The sequence below is a fragment of the Chiloscyllium plagiosum genome, chromosome 27 (genome assembly GCF_004010195.1).
Source record: "Chiloscyllium plagiosum isolate BGI_BamShark_2017 chromosome 27, ASM401019v2, whole genome shotgun sequence".
Classification (NCBI taxonomy): domain Eukaryota; kingdom Metazoa; phylum Chordata; class Chondrichthyes; order Orectolobiformes; family Hemiscylliidae; genus Chiloscyllium; species Chiloscyllium plagiosum.
Genome location: NC_057736.1, coordinates 38,801,502 through 38,809,892, shown reverse-complemented (window position 1 = coordinate 38,809,892; position 8,391 = coordinate 38,801,502). Strand labels below are relative to the sequence as shown.

Here is an 8,391-nt window from a genome sequence, read left to right as displayed (position 1 = left end):
ATAAAAGTTGTGTCACTTTATAACATTGGCCAGAGAAAGGCATGTTACAAAGACCTTTTTAAATTTATTTTACTCTTCTTTCGAGAAATTATAGATTTCTGTGTCCTGGAACTTTAGGGGGTTAAGATTGTTTAAATTTGACTTGATATTCCTTTTGTGTGTAGAAGGTTTCTTATCAATGTCTTTAAAATCTTAAAGGTGAGAGAAAATCTAAAATGAATCAAAAATAATCTTAAAATTAGAGCTTCACCATTCAGGAACAAAACTAGGCAGTGATTTTCACATGAAGAATATTAAAAGTCTGGCATTCTCAACTTTAGAAAGAATCTGAATGCCAGGGAACAAAGTGAACTTTTGTGGCTGAGACAGCTAGCTGTTTGTTAGGTGAAGGTAGCAGGCAATGCAGAGCAAATGGAGTTGAGAAGCAGGCATACATTATCTAAATGAATGGTTGCCTTTTGTATCAGTACACTGACGTCATAGAAACCATAAGTATATTCATAGGTATTGGCATAGCCGTTTGGGCCTGGCGGCAATGGATTTAGTGATGGGAAATAAACATAATTAGGCAGAATTAAGGAAAGAAAGGCAGTACAAACTCTACATCGTCCCTATAGTGCAAAATTAAACATCAAATACATTTGTTTTACTCAATTGACACAGGCAAAGTCCAGCTTAACGCAATAAACAGAATTCGAGATTTAATTTATAAAAGTTGAACTATTAGAATACGTTGCCAAAGGATGCCAAACGATACTTACTTAAAGATAAATTCTCTTCATTTAGAGTTGTCAACATGCCAAGCTTGCCCAGAGTCTGTAGGAGATAATGATAGTAGCAATGCAGGAGGAAAATAATATTGGCATCAAAAATTGGTGGTAGTTCATTTCCTTTGATTTTTTTGTTCATCAGTTTTAACAGTGACAGATATGGAGAAAGCCTTTTGATTCAGTTGGTGTCATAAAGTTCTAGAGTCATAGAGTCATACAGCACAGAAGCAGACCTTTCGGTCCAACTCATCCACGTGGCCAGGTATCCAAAACTGAACTACTCCCATCCCATTTGCTGGCATTTGACACATACATCTAAATCTTTCCTATTCATGTCTTTCAAATGTCGTAATTGTACTCATCACTACCACTTCCTATGGCAGCTCATTCTACATATGAACCATCCTCTGTGTGAAAAACGTTGCCCCTCAGGTCCCTATTAAATCTTTCTCCTCTCACCTTAAACCAATGCCTTCTAGTTTTGGAATCCCCTATCCGAGGGGATAAACCTTGACTATTAACCTTATCTATGCCCCTCATGATTTTATAAACCTCAATAAGGTCACCCCTCAGCCTCCTACACACCAGGCAAAAAAGTCCCACCTATCAAGTCTCTCCTTATTACTCAAACCTTTCAGTCTTGCCAACATCCTTGTAAAGATTTTCTGTGTTCTTTCCAGTTTAATAACATCACTCCTATAGCAGAGTTGTGCACAGTCCAACAGGTTTATTTGGAAACAGTAGCTTTCAGAGCGCTGCTCCTTCATCAGGTGGTTGTGGTGTTTAAGATCATATAACACAGAATTTGTAGCAAAAGTTTACAGTGTGATGTAACTGAAATTATGTTTTGAAAAAGACCTGGATTATTTGTTAAGTCTCTCATCTTTTCGAATGAACATGTTGGTTTCAGTTGTTTCATATGTAAATCGCAGAACTTTTTATAAGTTACATTCTCAAGTGTTAAAGTTCACTTGCTAGCTGCCCAGCAATTTCTTCTCTAGCTTCTCATAATGTCCTGGGATACACCTAATCAGGTCCCAGGGATTTATCTACTTTTATGTATTTTAACTAGTCTAGCACCTCCTGTTCTGTAATGTGACCTCTTTTCAAGACATCACTATTTGTTTCCCCAAGTTCCCTTGCTTCCACAGTAAATTCATTTAGGGTCTCGCCCATCTCCTGTGGTTCCACACATTGGTGCCTTATTGATCTTTAAGGGGTCCTATTCTCTCCCTAGTTACTCTCTGCCTTAATGATTTTCTTTAACGTTATCTGCCAAAGCTATCTCATGTCCCTTTTTGCGCTCCTGATTTCCTCTTGTGTACTCCTACATCTCCCATTCACTTGATCGTAGCTGTCCATACCTGACATACACCTCCTTCAAAGTTTGTGAGAAGATTTGTAGCTCGGGTGCTCGTTGCTGTGGTTCTGTTCGCCAAGCTGGAAGTTTTTGTTGCAAACACTTCGTCCCCTGTCTAGGTGACATCCTCAGTGCTTGGGAGCCTCCTGTGAAGCGCTTCTGTGGTGTTTCCTCCTGCATTTATAGTGGCCTGTCCCTGCCGCTTCCGGTTGTCAGTTTCAGCTGTTCGCTGTAGTGGCCGGTATATTGGGTCCAGGTCGATGTGTTTGTTGATGGAGTTTGTGGATGAGTGCCATGCTTCTAGGAATTCCCTGACTGTTCTTTGTTTGGCTTGCCCTATAGTGGTAGTGTTGTCCCAGTCAAATTCATGTTGCTTGTCGTCTGCGTGTGTGGCTACTAGGGATAGCTGGTTGTCAACTCACCAGAATGAAGGACCCGATACCCAGCTTGAGCAAAACCAATGTAATGTACAAAATCCCATGCAAGGACTGCACAAAACACTATATAGGACAAACAGGAAGACAGCTAACGATCCGCATCCACGAACATCAACTAGCCACGAAATGCCACGACCAGCTATCCCTAGTAGCCACACACGCAGACGACAAGCAACATGAATTTGACTGGGACAACACTACCATTATAGGGCAAGCCAAACAAAGAACAGCCAGGGAATTCCTAGAAGCATGGCACTCATCCACAAACTCCATCAACAAACACATCGACCTTGACCCAATATACCGGCCACTACAGCGGACAGCTGAAACTGACAACCGGAAGCGGCAGTGACTATAAATGCCGGAGGAAACACCACAGAAGCGCTTCACAGGAGGCTCCCAAGCACTGAGGATGTCACCTAGACAGGGGACGAAACGTTTGCAACAAAAACTTCCAGCTCGGCGAACAGAACCACAGCATACACCTCCTTCTTTTTCTTGATCAGAATCTCAATATATCCAGTCATTCAGTGTTCCCTACTCCTACCAACCTTGCCTTTCGCACAAATAGGAACATACTGTCTCTAACCTCTCATGATCTTATTTTTGAAAGCCTACCATTTGCCAGTTGTCCCTTTACCTGCGAGCAGCCTGCCCCATTCAACTTTTGAAAGTTGCTATTGGTAATACTTCGAGAACATAACCAATAATAGAATCCCACAGTTTGGAAGCAGGTCCATCAAGTCCACACTCCTTGAAGAACATCCCACCGAGACCGCCCACTGCCTTATTCCTGTAGCCTTGCAATTTCCATAGCTAATCCACCTAACCTGCACATCTTTGGCTGTGGTAGAAAAATTGGAGAATCTGAAGGAAACGCACACAGACATGGGGAGAATATGCAAACTCCTCACAGGCAGTTGACCAAAGCTAGAATTGAACCTGGCTCCCTGGTGCTGCAAGGCAGCAATGATTAGATTAGATTAGATTACTTACAGTGTGGAAACAGGCCCTTCGGCCCAACAAGTCCACACCGACCCGCCGAAGCGTAACCCACCCATACCCCTACATTTACCCCTTTACCTAACACTACGGGCAATTTAGCATGGCCAATTCACCTGACTTGCACATCTTTGGAGTGTGGGAGGAAACCGGAGCACCCGGAGGAAACCCACGCAGACACGGGGAGAATGTGCAAACTCCACACAGTCAGTCGCCTGAGGCGGGAATTGAACCCGGGTCTCTGGCGCTGCGAGGCAGCAGTGCTAACCACTGTGCCACCGTGCCGCCCACTTTTTAAATCTTGTTTATTAGATTAGATTGCTAATCACTGAGCCACCATGCCACCCAACATGAATTTGAAACTCTAGTTTTATATTCAGCTGCCCCCTATTCAATGTCCCCTCTTTTCTCAGGTAGTGTCCTTGTTGATTGAGGTCTGTTAATCATAGCTAATGTCAAGATATCACAATGGGGCAAAGCAAGGGATAGGCATCAAGAAAAAGCTTAGCCAGTATAAGAATTCAAACCATGGTGTTGTGATTCAGCAGGCTGATGCTCCAATACTTTAAGTAACTAAGATATTTGGTCTCTCATTTCCGTTTGGAAAATTTCAGAACATGCAGATGGGACTAGTTTATCTTGGGATTATGTTTGGCATGGTCGCTGATTGGACTGAAGAGTCAGTTTCCATGCTGTATGACTCTTTGACTCTGTGATTCTATGTCCCATGGAGATAGATGAAGCAGGTTTACTGACTGTACTCAGGGTCCTTTCCTTCACCTCTTACAATGCAGTGTGGTGTATTAATGATAAAATGAATAAAAAGCGTTGCATAATTATTCATTATCTGCAGTGATATGTTGTATTGTAGCTCATAGCAAAATGATTGGGTTTGAATGTAGTGCAATCAATAATGAAATAAAATAATTTATTTCAAAGGAATTAGTTTTATCTTATTTAAGAAGGCTACCAATTAAGGGTTATTATTGGCTATTATTAATATGAAATACCTACACATTCAGCCCTGTTATCTGACTTTTAAAATCGATATTTGTCAGAAACTTTGAAGTATTAGGCATTTGCACTTCTTATTTCTGCCTCTGAGCAAACAACATGTTAATTCTGCATCTTTTGAATTTGACTTCAACTTCATGAGGTTCCAAACAAAGGTTCGTAACCAAGGAAACCCCAACAGAAAGTGAATACTTCTACATAATTAAGTATTGCGTTATATGAACTATCAGTTGGAAAATAAGGTTCCTCTTGTAAGTATATCTTTAAAACATGTATGTGATTTTGACTCAAATTAACTGAAGCATAAAATGAATTATTTCAGATAATTCAAAATTTTCTTATTGCTATGCAGATTTATACTGCAGAATATTTGAGAAAATTGTCTCTGCGCTTTTTAGTTAAATTGTTCATGTGCTCTAAAATTGCGCTTACAATTTTCCTCATTAACATTGCTTCATCCTGCAGCTAAAATTTATTTCAGAGACATTATCTCAACAACAATGTAGCATTAATAGAACATACTATTGATTTTTATGTGTTGGTTTTATTTTAAATTATTACTTCTACATCACATGATGGGATATATACTTAAGAGAGAGTTCAAAATTGTATTTATCCTGTTTTCTGATTCAGATTACATATTGCATATATCTTCTTATCTGATTCATAAATGATAAAAAACAAATTGATATGACTGATGGGAGGGGCTCCATGGTACTTGTGTAAAACATGTCTGATTTGATATAAATATAACAAGATGTGGGTCCTATTGACACCTCTGAAACATTTTAAGCTCTGCTCTTGTGGTCCATGACACTACCAGAATTGAAATACACCTCCAATTCTTTCCACTAATAGTTCTCTTTTCTCCACAATCTTGTTACTGAGTAATATGTTTTTTTTCTCTCCATTCTTTCCTTTCATGTTTGGGAACATTTAAACCTGTACCTTTAAATGAATATGGTCATTCTTCCTGTCCAAGTCTACATACTGAGTCCACACTAACTGGCTGACACTTCAATGCAGTTAAAGATAGTCAAGAGCTGAGTGAGATGACACACTGATTCTCAAATATGTCACAGGAGGCCATGCTGAAGATCAAAATTGAAGAGAAGTCTAATACCCAGGTGGATGTTCCCAGCACAAAGTTCAGCTGCTTACACAAGTGTTGTGGTAAATACTGGCTGAAGTGGCCTTTTCACTGAAGGCTCCAATTTGGCCATGTTGAGAGCTCTTTGGGCACAAATGTCTTTCATGTAGTTTTTTCCAAATCTCCATCTGTGCTCTGAATGTCAATGCCTTCATTCCTGTAGCATTTAATTCAATGCAAAAATATCCCCGAGAGAGTTTTTGACTGCCATGTTTTTGTATGAAGGACATTGATCAATAACTGATTCAATTTGTAATAACAAAAAACTGCACTTGACAAATAACCAAGCACTTACTGTATAATGAATAATACATGTTGAAGTTTAAACTCAGTTATATTACAGAAAGATGTTTATCTCATATTCCTTGATGTGGCTTTGGTCTTGTTCAATTTGGAGCTGTCAATAAAGATGTACCACTCCTTGAATGTGATCTGAATCTTGTAACAATCAAGCAAAGGGAATTTTCTCTCCTATTATAATTGTGAGTATTAATAACAAACAGCACCTGATTGACACCGCAAATTCATCCATGTAACTGTTCCCACCTGACCCAAATAATTCTGTCTCTTGGTGTCTACTCTCCAAAAATAAAGGGCTTACTTTCAGCTGCCAGTACACACAGAAAATGTAACAGATAGAAATCCCCAGATGTGTATTATCCTTGTACTTAACGTTCTGGTTGCCAAAGAAGTGGTCAAAGCAACAATTACTAAAGCACATCTTTCAAGGGAAATCAGATACTTACTTGAAACAGAAAATACAAAGCTCAGGGTATTCTGATCAGTAATAAGTTAGCTTTGGATTCTCCTGCAAAAAGCAAACACAGTCATTTGTTTTTAAATGATGTCCATCCATGAAATCCTATGTTTCCGTTTCATATTTTAGAGATAGATGCACACATCCTGTGGTGTTGTCAACAGTGTGTTATTCTGTTCATTTTGTTGCAGGAAGATGACTCGGCTCGAGGGGGAGGTGGATAATTCCACTGATAAAATTTGCAAAAAGGTTCAGAAAGAATCTTGTTAAGAGATAATGAAGTGAGCGTTCTTTAGTTCTTGGAAATAACATTTTCATTATTTTAGTAGATAAGTAAATAGCCAAATATATCATGCCTGTAGTGACACAACATGTATTGAGCTAATATTGATACATCTCATAATGGAGGAAGCTCATTCCTCAGGCACTTGAATGGGGACTAATCAAATTAGTTAGAGATCTGGATTTTTATAAATGATATTATAAAAGTACCAAGTTTCTTCCATTTGAGATTTAAAATGTGAATAATTTTAATATTTTTATTTTGAATTTACCACTCCATCCAATCTAACTTGAAAAGTTATTTTCCATTTGTTTTACTAACACAGATAGTTCTGGGATATCTCGAGTATTATCAGCGCGATTTGGCTATAACATCGGTGAAGAATTCGGAATGGTATTTTTGAGAATCCTTACCTGGCAATAGCGTGATTCCAGTGGGGATCAGTTCACGTGCTTCATTCTGTGCATGAGCTGGTGTCTGCGCTGAAATCTCCACACCGTTCTGCACATGCTCCGATGTCAGCTGCTAACAGAGCAGCTTTCTGTGAGAGATACTGTGCAGAAAGCAGCTTTCTTACATTATTTGAATGTATTATGTTAAATTTACTTTTGTTTCATTAATAAGTATGATTTTACCCTTCATTCAGGGTGTGTTAAGCTTTTGCGTGATCTTTGAGCTATCATGAGTGATATTTGTTGCTGGTCTGTCCCTAACTCCATTATTCCCATAGGCCCCATTATTTCTATTAAGTGATTGTCTATTAAGTGAGGTTTCTCTGAAATGCAACTAGTGTCATAGGTGAACTACCGCCATTGTTATGGATCAGGGCAGACCCCTCAAAACAATTCAAGAATGTAGCCCAGACCCTAACTTTGCTAGTTGTTTTAAGCAGGTGTAAAGTGAATATTCCAAGAGAAATGTTGTTGGTCAAAACACTTAGTTTTAAACAAAATTTATTTACAAGATTACTGAATAAAACACAAATAATAGCAAACAGAATATTGAATAACTTAATCTCCCCGAAAACCCAACTGATCATCCCAACTTAATGATGCTGTTCCAAATACTTGCAACAATCCCCATAAACACACCTTGACACAAAGTGTGAAATCAAACACAGGTTCTTACAGGATAGATGTCAGAGACAGAGGACCAGCCTGGACCTGCTTCTTTTTCCACATTGCTGCTAAAAACCAACCTAACCAGAGCAAAACTGAGCTGGGAGAACTAGACACTCCTCTTTCATTGTTTAAGTGTTTTATTTTTAACTCGAAAGCCTTTCTTCTGAGGCAGTATCTGTTAGCTATTGTCAATTTGGCCCTAAAGCCCTTCAACCCCAGACTTTGCGAATTCTGTGTCATTTATGATCACTCTGGAAAAAAAATAAGTACAGCATAACCTTGTTAAAGGAGCAGCTTTGTCACACCTCCCCCTCCCCTTAAAAAAACCCATCAATATCCAAACATATTAAACCCCCGAAACCAAAATTGATAGTACTTGAAAACACACATATATGTTACATTGACCAGACACGTGAAGACATGCACAACTATATTCCATTTCAGTCTGTTGTACTTCTGCCACAAACACCTCCATTACTCATTTGAATCTCAACAAT

General features: G+C 39.0%; 1 long non-coding RNA gene across 1 annotated transcript; it reads left to right on the top strand.

Moving 5' to 3' along the window:
* Window positions 1-4,732: 4,732 nt before the first annotated feature.
* LOC122563440 lies at window positions 4,733-7,883 on the top strand. The gene is made up of 3 exons (XR_006315607.1): window positions 4,733-4,834; window positions 6,682-6,771; window positions 7,099-7,883. It is a non-coding gene; the product is annotated as an uncharacterized LOC122563440 (long non-coding RNA).
* The last annotated feature ends 508 nt before the right edge of the window (window positions 7,884-8,391 follow it).